The 17,048-nt window shown below is 38.8% G+C and overlaps 1 protein-coding gene across 6 annotated transcripts in view; it reads left to right on the top strand.

Moving 5' to 3' along the window:
* The first annotated feature begins 987 nt into the window (after nucleotides 1-987).
* The window catches only part of MAPK8 (mitogen-activated protein kinase 8), a 101,633-nt gene continuing 85,572 nt past the window's right edge, over nucleotides 988-17,048 (top strand). The window contains exons 1-2 of one of the 6 annotated variants that reach the window (XM_078434506.2): nucleotides 989-1,162; nucleotides 2,532-2,685. The gene's annotated coding sequence lies outside the window, so the exon portion shown is untranslated. Of the gene's footprint in view, nucleotides 1,163-2,531; nucleotides 2,686-17,048 lie in introns of all 6 variants that reach the window. The other 5 variants (XM_078434508.2, XM_078434504.1, XM_078434509.1 and 2 more) reach the window with 5 other exon arrangements.

Raw genomic sequence — 17,048 nt, 5'->3', positions numbered from 1 at the left:
TACCTGAATTCACTCATTTATTCAACAAATATTTATATTCATTATTAATGTAGTTTTTTTTCTGATTATGAACATAACTGTTCCATTTAGAAACCATGGAAAAAAAATTCCCAAGTATAAAAGAGAACCAATTCACCTTTCATTCCACAGTCCAATGATAAACTACTGTTAAAATAATTTGGCAGATTTCTTTCCAGGTTTTTCTATGAACACATAATATATAGGTAGGATCATTATATAGGCAGACCTCCTTCTTTCTCTTAATGATAAATTGGAACGTTTTCCTGCATCCTTGAGTTTCTTGAACACGTGCCATTTAAATTGATAAAATATATTCCATTGCATAAGATGTATGTAATTTAGACACCTTTCCACCCATTGTTGGATATTTAAGGGCTTCCCAATTTGTCTCTTCTGGGGTGAGAGATAAATCAGGTAATGCATTGAATTTGGCACGAGGTGGATTTTGGGAAAACAGGAGGCAGGTTTTTCCAAGGAGGCTGAAAAGAACAATTCCTTCTTGTAGGTTGCTGGGCCCGGGCACATGTCCCCAGAATGGAACGTAATGTCGGTCAATGTAATGGACATTTTGTCTCGCGGGTATGTGCTCAGAATCCGGGTGCCTCCTCCCCGCGTGGGTCCGGTCTAAGCACACCCTGCTTTCAAACCCTGAGGCGAGGAGCCCCAGCAGATCTGGCTCCCACGGGTGGACCGCCCCCGGCCAGCAGCCTAGAGTTCCGGCCACACGCCGCCACGTGCCAAGAGCAGGGCCCCGCCCCCTCCGATTTCCCCGACACGCCCCTCACACTTGGCCCTCAAAAGCTCTCCCCGCAGCTCCGCCTCCAGGCGACCTCCGCAAGTCCTCCCGGCCCCTATAGTAGCCCCGCCCCAGACTTCGAGCCCCGCCCCCGCAATCCGGGCCCCGAGGCTGCCCCGCCCCAAGAGCCGTTTGCCTGGCGCGGGGGTGGGGCCCTGCGCGATGACGTGGGCGGGCGTGCGCGGTGACGGCCCGCGTCCCTGTTACTCAGCGGAGCGGCCGAGGCCGGACGACGCGGCCGGGAACGCAGAGCCGCGAGCAGCCCTGGGTAACGGCCGTGGCGAGCGCCTGGAAGGCGCCAGTCCCGCCGGCGGGCTTTCCTGTCGCCGTTCGCTGCGTTGCGGGGTGAGTGCGGCGGGTGCCGCAGGGCCGGGGCGGCCGGCGGCCCCGCCGTGTTTATGTTATTGTGCCGCCGCCACCGCCGCCGCCTTCTCCTCAGCCTTGACCCCCTCCCGGGAGTGGGGGGCGGGAGCGCGCGCCGGCTGGGGGCGCGCGGCGGGCGGGGGCGGCGCGGGAACAATAGGGGCTGGGGAGGCTGGGGCCGGCCAGGGGGCGTGGGGCTGCGAGACCCGGCGCGCCCAGGCCGTCAGCCCCCGGCCCGCCACTCCAGTTCCACCCGTCAGTCCTCGCGCGCCCTCCTCGCACGGGTCCCGCATCCGCGTCGGGAGGGGAAAATGGAGCGGGGCGGGGGGGGAGGGGGAAGCGGCGGGCGGCAAGTTCTGAAACACTTCGAGGAAGGTCCGGACGGAGGCGCCTGGGCGGCCCGCCGCGCCCTGGCTGCCTCTCCCGGCGATGGGGAGATGAGAGCGCTCCTCCGGTTGCCGGGTCCGGACGCCTTCCTGGCGCCCACGGGGTCCGTTTGTTTCTCGGTTTGTTTCTCGGTGGTTTCTTTGTGCTAAGGCTCTGGGCGAACACAGGCAGCAGCTTCGAAAAAGGCTGGGGTGGCTTTCAGCGCTGGGCTGTGAGGGGGAGCCCGGCCCGCGACTTGCGTGGAAGGTGTCCATCACGCTGTGAGCGAGCTTAAGTGGTCAGCGGGCATTTCTCTTGAGGGTCACTGGCTTTGTGACCTTTTGACTTTTTCACCCCACCCTCTCCTCTCTTTGTCTTGCCCTTGTGTTCCCAATCCTTAGATGGTAGGATCAAGTCCGGTTTAGAGTATTGCGATGAACGCTTTTGATTTTTATTTCTGAGAGTTCCCTATCAGATGTTTACTGTGAACTTAATAACATGTTGACTGCATGGTATCAGTGTTCAGTGGTTACTATTTTTACCTCTGAAATTCAGTAGTCTTCGGTAGAATTCTGGTCTGTCAGTCCATTGTGTTTGGAGACAAGCATCCAGCAAGTACCTTCTTGACAATTAGAACATCTGTTTATTTCATTCATTCATTCAGCAACTGTTCAGTACTGTACTCGGAGAGTTTGAAGGTAAAGGGAAATATCTTTTAATGGAAGAGGATGCTTTGAAATATAGATATGCCTTTAAATGATACAGTTATGTAAGTGATGAGTGTTAAAAAAGGTATTAGTTATACTCTCGGTCATTTCACTATTTTTTTTTAGTAGTACAGTCTGGAACTTAGAGTGCAGTGTTGTATTAGGAAGTTGAGTTAGGAAGTTGGTCTAAATGTACAACAGCTTTATTTATTTCCAAATCTAACTTTTTAGTCTTAACAGCCTTACAGTCTTACAGTCATTTGTAATGTCTATCTCAGATTTTCCTGCTGTGGGTTAACCTAGGAGGTCAGATGCTCTAAGTGAACATGTTTAGTGCTGTGCCTGACAAAAGCAAGCAAGAAATCAAAATGGGACCTCCTTGAGGACAGGCCTGTCTTGCATCTGTGTCTCCAGCACCTAGCCTGGAATATAGTAAGTGTTCAATAAAAGTCTGATTGATGAAAAGCTCTTTACAGTTAATAAGATTTAAAGTCCAGTGTTTATCAATTTCAGTATCAATTTTTTTCTATCCCTTCTAAACCATTTGCTATCCTAAAATAAAACCTCGTCTAAAATGTTTTTTTTTTTAAATATGTGTATCATGCACAGACAGTGATGTTTCAATAGGAGTCTAAAAATGATTGCATTTGTCTTTTGGTGACTATTGCTTTTGAAGCTAGAATATGGGAAATAGGCTACCTAAAAGTTTTATTAGAAATGTTTAATTTCTAGGAGTGCCTGGTTGGCTCAGTTGGTTAAAGCATCTGACTTCAGCCCAGGTCGTGATCTCACAGTTTGCGAGTTCGAGTCGGGCTCTGTGCTGACAGCTCAGAGCCTGCTTCAGATTCAGTGTCTCCCTCTTGCTCTGCCCCTCCCTCGCTCATGCTCTGTCTCTCTGTCAAGAATAAATAAACATTAAAAAAAAAAAAAACTAAAAAAAAGAAATGTTTAACTTCTAATAGCATTTTTAGAAATATTTAATTTAAAATTCTATCTTGGTGAAGCATATGGGCCTAAAACTCCAAATAATACCGATTTATCCCAAGTTACATCTTTTTTCCCACTCACTGCTTAATAAATTTTAGCATTTGTTTTGGATATGAGCGAATTTGAGGTGAGCCCATTAATATCTGATGTAGAGTACAAATAAAAAGGCAATGATACTTTATTAAGATAAGGAATGAAAATCTTGAGATCCCAAACTTTCATTGCTTTGCCTAGTATGTCAGATTTCAGTAAGGTTTACTGATACAATCCTTTGGCAGTACCTCACTGTCAGGTTACATGTCAAACCAGTTTATTTTGTTTTGTTTTTGAAATTCTTTTGTTTTTTAAAATCACAGCTTTATTGAGATACAATTCACATACCATAGGACTTACCATTTAGAGTGTGCATCAGTGGTTTTTAGTGTATTCACAAAGTTTTGCATTGGTCACTATCTAATTCCAGAACATTTTCATCACCCCAAGAATAAACCCTGTACCCATTAGTAGTCATTCCTCATTCTACTCTAAATTATGTTAAAAGGAAGAGATAGCACTGAAATGGGCTCTCCTTAAGTGTCCCGGAACAGTTGGAAACTATAGCCTTTAAATTCCTTTAGATCCTGGGAGAAAGGCCACTTGGGAAGGCAATTAAAGAATAAATTCCACCCAAATTAATGATGTTAGAATATTAACTCAATGCCTAATATTATGGAAATGACCTTGTGAAGATTCTCAAGTGAAACAACTTGAAATTATTTAAGTGATTATCCTAGTGGCAGTTGAAGAAGTTGTAGAATAGAAGTCTGGTTCATGTTGTCTACGGCCATACCACCCTGAATGCGCCCGATCTCGTCTGATCTCGGAAGCTAAGCAGGGTCGGGCCTGGTTAGTATTTGGATGGGAAGTCTGGTTCATGTTAGTCTGATTTGTCTGTGAAGTGAATTTGAACACATTTGAATCGACCAGGTAGTTTAGATGCTGTGTTGCAAATATAGAAGTATCAAATAATGTCTGACATGAAAGTGCCAGCTCTCTAGAGGTCTCTGGTCAAGTCAATGGTATAGGTAGTAGCCTTTCTGATTCATGTAGTGCAAGGAAGTCATTATAGCCACATAACTCTAGGTATGAATCATTTGCCTATTTCAGTGAGCTGTGATGCTTGTTGTCTTAGTCATAAGCTCTTACATGAACATTTAGAAAATTTGTCTTACTCTTATGCAGATTAACTTGAACTCTGATTTAAGAAATGAGGTCTGAGTCAACAGACTTTACTACCTAAAAGATGACAGGAGTATTGAAATAAGAGCTGTCCTATCATTCAGGGCAGTAGGTGAAACTAGACCTGTCCAGGAATCAAACTTGGGTTCACTTCTCAGTTCTGTCTTCTGGGCTTTGTCATTGAGTTCTAGAGCCATAGAAAAGTTGCTTAGCTTCTTTGGATTTAGAACTATAAACTGAAGCTGTTGGAACTCTTTTTTGATAGAAATGTTACCAGATAGGTTTTTCTTCAGAAAACATGCTAGGACAGAAAGAGTCCTGGGGTGATAATCAGAATCCTGTGTCAAGAACAGCAGTGAAACTTAGACTTTTGTAATTTTCAGAAGCAGAGAAAATTGTTAAGTCAAATATTTTCTGTAATATCCATTCTTTTAGAAAAAAAGCTTCACAGTAACCTAAGAGTTTTTGAATGATAGATTTTATTCATTTTACAGCACCATGCTTACTAATGAGACTTCCATTACTCTCAGAGGGTTAGTGGAAGATGTGAAAATGAAGAGTTTATTAGCCTTAAGAAGCTTATGATCAGACATGGGACTAAAGGCATATCTAAACAGTGAATTTATGTTCTTTTAAAAGATTTATGAGAGCTTTCCCCAAACAAAAGCCTGCCCCGAATATCTGGACTGGCTAAATTTCATTGAAATCTGTTTTTTAAATTATATGCGAATATGTAAGAAAACTTACTAGCCGCCATTCTTTTTCAGGGTGGTGGATTATATCATAAATATAGCTAATGTGGTGTTAATACATGTCTGTCTCCTGATACCCTGTCTCCTGATACATCAGGTTTGGTTAAAATCTGCCAATTCTTTAGAAAGTTAAGGAGCCCAAACTTAATAGTGGTTGTTAACATGGGCTTTAGGGTCATCTCTGAGTTCACATTCATGCTCCAAATCTAATTATATGGCCAGGTTAGTTAAGGGTATATAACATCTTTGGGCTTGTTTTATTATTTGTCAAATGAGAGTAATAATAGCACATAATCTCATAGGGCTATAAAATTTAAGGTACTGTATGTGAAGTGCTTGACACTAATATAGTACCTGGAATACTAGATAAAAGTATTCAGGAAATTTTAGCTATTATTAACACTTAAGATTTTTAACTTGGAACAAATGCAAAATGCCAAGTAAATTAAAAACTAATTTCATGTACAGTAAACATTTGAATTCTCCAAAGTGCCGGTTGTTTTCTGCTGCATCTTTGGGGTTTGTTTAAAATTGGATTGTGTTAGTATCTAATCTGAATTGACTTAAATGATTTAACATTTGTACCAATAATCCTCTCTGCTTTAAAATTTAGAAACGTTCCAGAAACAAATATTAAAAGAAAATTATTTGCCACATTCTCTGATACAAAGTTATTTTGCCGTGTTTACCTTTACCACTGCAGAGAATTGTCCAAGCTTTCCTAGGTTGATTTTGACAGATTTCTAAAAGAATGGCAATCCAGGAACTGGGAATAGCTGTATCATGTACCCGTATTTGAAGCAAATGGAATACTGTTATATCTTTAATCTTAATTTTGACTCTGAAGATTGCAGATTTGTCAGAGACCGGGTAACCACAACAGTTCATTAAGCATTTTCTAGAGGTCTCTAGAAAAACGAGGGAAATTATTTATAAGTGGCATCTGGAAATATTTTCCCTGTGTTTTTCTGTTTTCTGTGTAGTGTTTCTGTGGTTATATTGGTACATCAAATTTCTTGCTCCTTCTTGAAGACAGCAACTATGAAATGATGTTAGTATTCATTGAGAAACCATCTACACCAATCCAGGAATTAGGTGATGTGGGGGCAACAGGAAGTAGAAGTTAGTCTTTCCTTTCAGTGAGTATAACTTGATGGGAAATAAGGACAAACATAAGTACGTTTATGTCCTAATTCAAGGAACCAGATATTGTTAGGCATTTCATTGGGAATTTCTTTCATCTTGAGGCCTGAGTGCTGGATGGTGGAGCATTTGGCGACTTCCAAACCATACATGTCTTACCTTGCCTTTTAAAATATACTTACTAGGGGCACCTGGGTGACTCAGTAGGTTGTGTCTGACTCTTGATTTTGGCACAGGTCATGATCTCACAGTTTTGTGGTGCCTGCTTGGGATTCTCTCCTCTCCCCTGCCCCTCCCCCACATGCTTTCTTTCTCTCTCTCTCTCTCTCTCTCTCTCTCTCTCAAAATAAATAAACTTTATTAAAAAAATAAAGTAAAATATACTCACTAGATAAACCGCAAAAAGCAAGATGTCTTCTTCCCTAATTTCTGGTTAAAGTTGTGACATGGTACAGATAAGTCAAAATGTAAATCATGAGAAAAGACAAACTTTATAGTCATCTCAAACGCATTTTGGAGCACAATAGGATATTAAAAGAAGTATATGAAAAGCAGATAGAAAAGATGCTATTCACATATTAACCAGAATCCTCAAACTCTGCAGTATTGAAGCTCTGAAGACTTAAAGCTAGATTTACGCTAGGAGCATTTTTCTTAAATTTTTCTCAGAGAAGTATGGGTTTCACTGCTTCCTGTTGCTGAGGGGCTCAAGCCCCAACATGTTTTTAGGGTCACTAGGAAAGAAAAGAGCCAAGCACACCGCCTTTGCTTGGCATGAGACATTAACACATCAGGAACTTGCTGTTTTCTAAAAGCTGTTAATGGGAATGGATATTCACCCTTCTCTGACTTGCTCTTTACAGAGTGAATCGCAGCTGCCATAAGGGTCAACCAAAAATGAAATAAAGGAAAGCCATCACTGTATAGATTTCTCTGTGACTTAAGAAAGGGTTACTTTTTAGTCAAAACAAAAACCAAAGCATCTGGCTGAGAATTAAAAAAGTTTTAGTAATTTTATTTATATTTTGACTAAGTAACTTATTCGTTTTGATTCAGAATTCCAAAGATTGAGAAAGATATAGTAAAAAATATCCTTCCCATTCTCTTCCTCCACATGGAAACAGTGTTAAGTTTCCTGTGAATCCCTGTAAAGAAGTTAACGTATGTGCAAGTAAATACACAATTACTTGTCCAAAACCCTGGATCCAGATGCATTTCAGAATTAGTTGTTTTTTGGGTTTTTTTTTGGGGGGGGGGGTGTTGCTGCAGAAAGGTAATATAGTGCATCTACCATTTCATCAAAATCCCTAGTGGAGGGGGGGAAGTGTGTAGCGTCCTGTAATTAAATGTTAATATTTCTGTTCAAAAGCGTAAATAGTACACTAAAGATAAATAAAGATTATAAAGTCTTATGGAAATTTTTGTCAGATTTTGACACCCAAGTAGGTTTGTACTAAGCTTATAAAAAACTTATTTTTCTGAGCTTGACAGATTTCAGGATTGCCAATGAGGAATTGTGTGTCTTACATATGTAATGTATGTCCTCTGACTTCACCTCCTTATTCATTGAGTTGTTGCATACTTTGCACAGTATCCTTTATCTTTTATTTTTAACTTAACAATATAATTTAGAGATGATTTCCTATTAATCATATCAGTATGTAAATACCAAATTTATTTTATTTTTTAAACACCTTCACAATGTGTCATTTGTCTTAGCTTGGACAGCTATAACAAAATATCATAGACTGGGTGGCTTAAACAATAGGCATTCTAGTTCTAAGAGGCTGGGAAGTGCAAGATCAAGGTGTTCAGAGATTTGGTTCCTAGTGAGGACTCTTCCTGGCTTGCAGATGTCACCTCATTGTGTCCTCACTTGGAGAGAGGGAGTGTCTGCTTTCTCTTCCTGTTTTTATGATAGTGATCCCATCATTGAGGTCCTATCTTCACAAGCTCTTACAGTACTAATTACCTCCCAAAGTTCCAAAGGGGACACAAATTCACATCATAACACCATTTTACAGGTGTAACATTGATTTAACTAGCCCCTTTTTTGATGTACATCTAGGTTGTTTTAGGTTGTTCTTTTGCCGTCAAAAGCCACGGTCAAGTGGATTACCTTAAATATACATCATTTAACACTTGCATAGAAATGTGTAGGATACATATCCAGAAGTGGAATTGCTAGATCAGAACGTATGTGCCTTTCTAAATTTGACAGACATTGCCAAAATAACATTTGTAGAAGTTGTTCCAACTTGCGTTTCACCAGCCCTGCCATTATGAGAGACATTAAACATATTTTTACTTTTAAGGGCTATTTATAGTTTCTTTATTGTGAACTGTCCATATCCTTGCCTATTTTTATATCACTTTGTTACTCATCTTTTTAGATTTGTAGAATTTATTTTTATATTAGGGAAAATAGCTCTATGCTAATTTTTGGAAATATTTTTCCTAATTTGCTCTTCACTTTTTGGTTTCTTTATGGTGATTTTATCATTCTGAATTTTTTTCCCCAATAGTTAAAATGCTTACCAATCTTTACTGACTTCTAAATTGCATGTTATGGTTAGAAAGTCTTTTGCTAAGCTAAAGACTATGCAAGAATTCTCAAATGTTATTTTTCTAGAACTTTTATGGTTTCTTTGTTCTTTTCTCACTCTCTTTTTGTACTTTTAATTCTTTTACTTATTTGGAATTTATTCTGGAGTAAGATCTGATACATAGGTCCAACCTTATTTCTGTTACCACATAACCATCCAGTTGTCCCAACATGATTTATTGAATAACAGTTTTTGTCTTATAGATTTGAAATGCCACCTTTATAATTTACTGGATTTCCATGTGTATTTGGGACCATTTCTGGTCCACTGACCTATCTGCCCATTTGGGAACCAAACCATCCTGTTTTAATTATTGTATTTTATACTATGTTTTCTGTTAGGGCTAATTCCCTTTCTTCTTCAAAATCTTTTCTGACTTCCATCTTGTTTATATGAAATTTTGCAATCAGTCCATTTAGTTTAGTTACCATTTCTGTTGGGATGACTTGATTTTTTTATTTTATGAAGGTAAAATTTGCAGTAAGATGCACAGTCCTTAAATGTATAGCCCAGTGAATTTTGCCTATGTATATATTCTGTGCAACACCCAGATCGAGATCTGGAACATTACCATTACCCAGAAAGTTTTCTTACGCTCTTTTCAAGTTAATATCTCCTCCTGTGCACCACCCCTCCCACCTTAACTTCTATCACATAGATTCACTTTGTGTTTAGGGTTTTCTTCATATTTATTGGCAGCTTTATGAAAGTGTTGTGTCTCTCTATCCAAGAATATGGAAAACCTTAATCTTTTCATTTCTTCAAGTCCCTTTTTGGGTTCCTAATAGCATTTTTAGGTTCTTTGCTATTAATTTTTTTTCTTTCTTTTCTCTGTTAGAAATGGCATCTTTCATTTTATCTTCTACCTGATTGTATATATAAGAAAGCTGTTTATTTTGCTCATTAATTAATAATTTGTATATTTAATAATAATTTGTATGTTAAACTCCCTTTTAAAACTTGTAATTTGTAGTAATTCTGTAGTTGAAATTTTTATTATCAGGTATAAGCCATGTATCCTTTTTTACTTTCTCCAGGTTTACCTCCCCTCTCCCAACTTTTAGTGATTTTTAAACATAGTTTTCTTCCACAGTGTATAAAACAAAGATCAAAATATCTGTCTACCTGTTGAGTATTTAAAGGATGTGAGTGGTGAAATTCAGGAGGGATTATGAGAGTAATTAGGGCAATGTGTAGTTTTTTAACATTAACATTAAATAGACTTGAATCGTGGTTTCCAAAACGTCAAGTAGACAAGCTAGTGATGATTTGACAGTGAATGCAGAATTAGTAAATAACTTTTTTGTCTCTTATTTGGTAATACTTATAGATAGTTTTCTATGTACATAGCACCCAGAGGCAGTTTCTGGAAGTATAACTTAGTCTGCTGTCTGGAAACATATAATCAAAGTGGAGAGTCAAGCTATATAGAAGTGAGCAGCAAATGAATGTGGAGAGGAAGGACTTAGAAAAATGATGCTGGCAAAAATCTGCAAGACTGGAAAGCATGGAGGTGGAGGAATGAGTAGAAGGAGTGGGTTTGATTTGACTATTGGGCTTGAGGTATCTCATCCTTGTGAAATTATGTCGTGGTTGAAGATATTTGGCTGAAATTCAATTCAATTTAATTGTTTAATGGAGATTTCATAGTTGGGTTTGTATCTTTCCACCTCTCCCTGCCCCACAAAAATCTGAGGTGATTTACTCCTCCAGGACTCACACACTGTTGAATAAGCAGATAGAAATAAATAATCAAAACCGAGGGAAAACAAGAATCCAGAATGTTCTAATAATTCAATACTTATCATATACCAAGCACTGTTCTAGTGCTTTACCTATGTTAAAGTGTGTAAACATCACACAACAGCCCTATGAGGTAGACTCTGTTCAGTGTTTTTCCCATTTTATAGATGAGGAAGCAGGCACAGAAAGATTATGTGGGAAATTGCTGGTGACGTTGATGAGTTTTATTGAAGTGAAGAGAAAGAAACCAAATTGAAATCAGTCAAAATACATTGAATGAAAAGTTTTTTTAAGAGTAAATGAGAAATGAGCAAATGCAGGTATAGTATATGCAGAAAACTTTTTAAAGATTAGCCATGAATTGAAACAGAAGAGTGAATGGGTAGGTAAAGTAAAATATAGGGTCTAGTGAATGAAAAAGAGAATATACAGGAAAAGGAATGGAGAGCATGAGTAGAGAGATTGGTCTTTGTTAGACAGAGGTCTTCCATCAAAGAGGAGGAAATGCAGAAAAATTGTGTGCCCTTGTAAGAAGTTTGGTGGTTAGAAGATGAAAGCTTATCCTTCTTGTGTTCAGCCTTTATCTTCTGTCCTGGTTTCAGTTTTCTCAGTGAAGTACGAGTTTGGTATGGGCAAGAGGGGGAAGGGAGTGTGGGAAGTTTTAAGCAGTTTGCCAAGAAGTATTGATTAATTATTCTTTTAAGGTTTGAAATCTTGAATTTAAAGTGATATTAGTCAGCCTGGTTTTGTGATCCCCCCCCCGCCCCCCCGCTGGCATTATTTAACTGGTTAGATACAAACACGGATAGGCAGATCAACTTCTGGGGTGAGGTTTTGCTAGGTGTATCAGATTTCTAAAGAGAGAGCATCAGTAGCAGATATTTATATATAAAGAAATTTCAAGGAATTTGCTTACACAGTTGGAGGCTGGCAGGTTGGAAATCTGTAGGGCAGGCTAGCAGGAAACTCTTGGGCAAGAGTTGATGCTACAGACCTGAAGTAGAATTTCCTCTTTCTCAGGAAAACCTCAGTTTGTCCCTTAAGACATTTCATCAGATTGGATGAGGCTCACCCACATTATTGAGGATAATCTCCTTTACCTAAAGTCAACTGACTGTGGATGTTAGCAACATCTGCAAAATGTCGTCATAGCAACACTTAGATTTGTGTTTGATTGAATAACAGGACTGCCGCACAACCAAAGTGACACATAAAACTAGGTCACTATAAAATAAGGAAAAAGGAAGGGACAAGGAAAATAAGGGCTTTTTAAAGGGAGTGCTTACAGGAGTGGTGATGAATCGTGAACTCTTAACTGGACAAGAAAAGGAGGTGAAATCAGAATGGATAGTAAGGAAGTGGTAGCATTAATGTATTGGAAATTTCAATTAGAATTGTTGGGGGTGGGTGGGACTGGATAAAGTAATGAACTAGAAGGATTGAGTGTGTTGGTCAGAGTGGGATGCTTGAAATAGAGATTTAACAGGTATAATCGTTTCTGGCAATGATAATACCCAGGATGCTTTGGAAAATGGACTGCTAAAGTGGGATTGAATGAAAAGTCTGTGGAAATGAGGACGCCAATGAATTAAAGAGGCTGAGGTATTAAAGGGGTCAGTCAGTCTGCATGAATGGTGGTCAGTAGGTGGTGACGGCAGTAAGGATACTGTGAACGAGTTGCCAACATCCTTAATCGGTGGAGAAGAATTGGAAGGAGGGTAGATGATAATGAGGAATGGTAAACGTATAATCAGCTAAGTTTGTCACAAACTAGGAATTTCAGCCCAGTGAAGGGCTGAGGAGAGATGACGGATTCGGTAAAATGGAGGATGTACACAACCTCCATTGTACATGTACATGGAGGATGTGGCAGTTAAGAACTCAGAGAAGATGACCAGGAAGAGTTGGACTTTTTCTGGGACATGAAGCATGAATGAGATTGGTCCTGATAATAGGAGATGTGGGCATCAGTTCTACTGTTAGAGGACTCTATGGCAGTGTATTTCAAGTTGCCAGTCATGACCCATTAATGGAGAATGAATTTAGGAGGTCACAACTAATGTTGTGGTTTTAAATGAAACAGAATAGAAAATATCACAGAGTAATATCACAAGTAATAAGGGGCTAAGAATTTTTTAACAACTTCACTGAGATTTAATTTATACGCCATTACAATTCACCTATTTCAAATATACAAGTTAAAAAAAAATTCTTCTTGTTATTCATGGAATAATACTGCCATCACCACAGCCTAATTTTAGAACATATTTGTCACTCTGAAAATTCCATACTTAGGGCGCCTGTGTGGCTCCGTTGGTTGAGTGTCTGACTTTTGATTTCGGCTCAGGTCATGATTTCACAGTGGTGAGATGGAACCCTGCATCCTGCAGTTCTTCCCTGGGCATGGAGCCTCCTTAAGATTCTCTCTCTCACTCTCCCTCTGCCCCTCCTTGCTCTCTCAAAAACAAAAACTAAAAACAAACCCCAAAACACCAAACACCTTAATTTTTATTCTATATCCAAGTTTCTTCTGTTGTCCATTTTGTAGGTAGGTTTCTCAAACCAGGATTCAATCAAAGTTCATGTGTTACATTTGTTGTTGCCTTAGACACTTTTAATCCGTGCCCCTCCCACCTCCCACCCCGCTCTGTGGAGTATACATTCCAAGACCCCCAATGGATGCCTGAAACTGCAGGTAGTACCAAACCCTACTTTTTCCTATACATATATATCTGTAATAAAGCTTAATTTGTAAATTAGGCCCAGCAAGAGATTAATAACAATAATAATAAAATAGTTCATAACTATATATTATAATAAAGGCTATGTGAAAATTGTCCCTCCCTATATATCTTATTGTACTGTACACCCGTCTTGTGATGATGATACAATGCTTGTGTGATTCATTCACTTCATCATGAGGTGAATGATGTAGGCACTGTGATGTAGTGTTAGGCTACTATTGATCTTCTGACGGTGAGTCAGAAGGAGCATCATCTGCTTTTGGACCAGTGGTTGAAATCATGGAAAGCAAAACCTCAGATAAGGGGAGACTACTGTACTACATTTGTCCTACCTCCACTTGCTCTCCCCATGGTCCTGGCTTCTGGAAGAGATCAGGACAGTTGTCTTACAGAATGTTTCACATTCTTAATTTGTCTGATTGTTTCCTTGTGGTATTTAATTTGTATCTGCAGCCACTGTGTTTCCTAAAAATAGAAGGTTGGGTCTAAATGCTGGATTATATTTAGATTTTTTGGCTTAGATGCTCTTGTGTACATTGTATTCATTCATAATATAAGGCATATAACACCGGGTTTTGTATGCCTAAAGTGTGATCATTTGGTTAAAGTGGTATTTTATAGATCCATTCATTATAAAGATGTTTTTTCCCCCTCTTTGCAATTAGCAGCTGATCAGTGAGGCAGTAGTTTGGTTCACCGAGAAAATTCTGTCTCCCAGAAGCTTTTTGCTTGATGTTTTTAAAGCCTTTCGTTGTCTAAATCAGTTATTTCAGGGGCGCCTGGGTGGCTCAGTAGGTTGTCTGACTTTGGTCAGGTCATGATCTCAAGGTTTGTGACTTTGAGCACTGTGTCAGGGCTTTGTGCTGACAGCTTGGAGCCTGGAGCCTGCTTCGGATTCTGTGTCTCCCTCTCTGCCCCCACTTGTGCTCTGTCTCTCTGTTTCTCTCTCTAAAATAAATAAACATTAAAAATTTTTAAATCAGTTATTTCATTTGGGCTCACAAAATGTTTCTATTCTGGATCTGTTAGCCAGCTGTCCTCCATTAAAAAGACTTTTCCCTTGTCAACTAGGATTGAACCACAGTTTTTTCCTAAAAAGATGAGGTAAATGTTTATTTTCCTTTGATATATCAATCTTTTAACTCTGAAAACTCCTTGAATTCTGAATTCTGAACTTGATTTCTACTCTGAAAATTAGTTATTAGTTATCTCTGATGGTGGCAAACAACTTTATTTACCTCTTTCTTTCTCTCGTTCGGTATTACAGAAATTTGTGGGGGTGGGGGTTAGTATTTTATAATCATTTCAGTCACTATTCTTTTTTTTAGAAAGTTTATTTTTTTAGAAATTTTAGATTTACAGAAAAAATGAGAACATATTACAGAGATTTCCCATATACCCTCACCCAATTTCTCCTATTAGCAACATCCTCCTACATTAATATGGTACATTTATGATAATTAGTAAACTAATGTCAATATATCATTACTAACTGAAGTCCATAGTTTATTCAGCTTTCCTTAGTTTTTACCTAATGTCCTTTTTCTGTTCCAGGTATCCCATCTAGGATACCACATTCCATTTATTTGTCATGTCCCCTTAGAATCTCTTGCCATTGGGTACTCAGACATTCCTTCAACGTTTTTGAAGGCCTTGACAGTTTTGAGGAGCACTGGTCAGGTGTTTTGTAGATTCCCCTCTGTTGGAATTTGTCTGATGTTTTTCTCATTTTTAGACTGGGATTGTGGGTTTAGGGGAAGCAGATCATAGGGGTAAAGTGCCATTTTCATTACATCATATCAAGGGTACATACTATTAACATAATTTGTAACTGTTGATGTTGGCCTTTAGCACCTGGCTGAGATAATGTTTGTAAGATTTCTCTGGTATAAAGTGACTCCACTCACCCCCCCCCCCCCCCATTGTACTATTTGGAAGAAGTCACTATGTGCAGCTATACTTAAAGAGTGAAGAGGTATGTTTTGCCTCCTTAAGAGTGGAATACATAAATTAATTGAAATCCTTTCACATGAGAGATTTGACTCTTTTCCTCGTTTACTAATTCAGGACTTTGTATCAATATAGATTCATGATTATTTGTTTCATACTTTAGGTTGTAACCCAATAATACTAAATTATTTTCTTGCTCAAATTGTTCCAGCTTTGGCCTTCCAGTTGGTCTTCCAGTTGGCTCCTGTGTGCCTTTGACATACCTCCATCAGAGTGGGTTGTTTTTTGTTGTAGTTTGTTTTTTGAGGCCTTCTTTAGTTTCTGTCAGTACAAGGTGGTTCCAGCCCATCTTACATATTTTCTGCTCTAATCCTAAAATCAACCACTTCTCCAAGGAGCTCTATTTCCTTTCATTAGAGAATGTTGTTGGAAAATTAGAAACCAAGATCTGGGTGCTAGGTGTGCTTATTGCTACTGGGATCTAATTTCTTTTAGGTGCTCTTAGCATTCAGCAAAGAAATGAATGTGTACGTATATTAACATACACGTATATAAATATGTGTCTATACACATATCTATAAATATTTTATGTAACCATCTGTGTCTATATTAAGCTAAACGAGTTCTTACTGTCTTCAACTCTAATCCATTACCACATGGATCTTTTTGGCATTCTCCCCTTAGTGACAGTAAATTTCCTTCCATACTGAGAAACCTGCCTCCTACCATATAGGATTCATTTACTTAATTGTTTAATTCCAGTATGTATATATGCAGAGCAGTATCAGAATTATTAACCCATACCCAAAAACCAGGAGCTTTTTGTGTATTCTTTAGGAATTACTACATATATAATCACATGTACATACAAAAACAATTTTATTTTTTCTTTCACAATCTATATACCTTTTCTTTTCTTTAATTTTTAATAATTTTTTAAAAGTTTATTTAGTATTGAGAGAGAGCACAAGCTGGGGATAGGCAGAGAGAAAGGGAGACACAGAATTCGGAGCAAACTCCAGGCCCTGAGCTTTTAGCACAGACAGCTCGAGCTGTGGCTGGAACCCACAGACCGTGAGATCATGACCTGAGCCTAAGTCAGACACTTAACCGACTGAGCCACCCAGGCACCCCATACCTTTTATTTTCTTTTGTTGTCTTGCTGCAATAGCTAGAATTTCTGGTATGATACTGAATAGGAGTGGTGAGAGGGGACATTTTTGTCTTGTTCCTGAACTTAAAGGGAAAGTATCCAGTTTCTCACCATTAAGTATGATATTAATTACAGAGTTTTGTTTTGTTAGATTTCTTTATCAAATCGAGGAAAATTCTCTCTATTCCTAGTTTGCTGAGAGTTTTTATCACGAATATGTGTTAGATTTTGTCAAATGCGTTTTCTTTTCCAGTGATAGGACCATAGGATTTTTCTTCTTTAGCCTGTTAACGTGGTAGGTTACATTAATAGATTTTAGAACCAGCCTTAACATACCTGAAATAAATACTTCTTGGTTGTGGTGTAGAATTTTTTTTATATATTGTTGGATTCCATTGCTAATATTTTATTGAGGATTTTTATATCTGTGTTCATAAAGAATATTGCTCTGTAGTTTTCCTTTCCTGTAATGTTTTTGTCTGATTATTAGGATAATGCT

The sequence above is a fragment of the Panthera onca genome, chromosome D2 (genome assembly GCF_046562875.1).
Source record: "Panthera onca isolate mPanOnc1 chromosome D2, mPanOnc1 haplotype 2, whole genome shotgun sequence".
Taxonomy (NCBI): domain Eukaryota; kingdom Metazoa; phylum Chordata; class Mammalia; order Carnivora; family Felidae; genus Panthera; species Panthera onca.
This window is presented reverse-complemented; position numbering and strand designations above follow the sequence as displayed.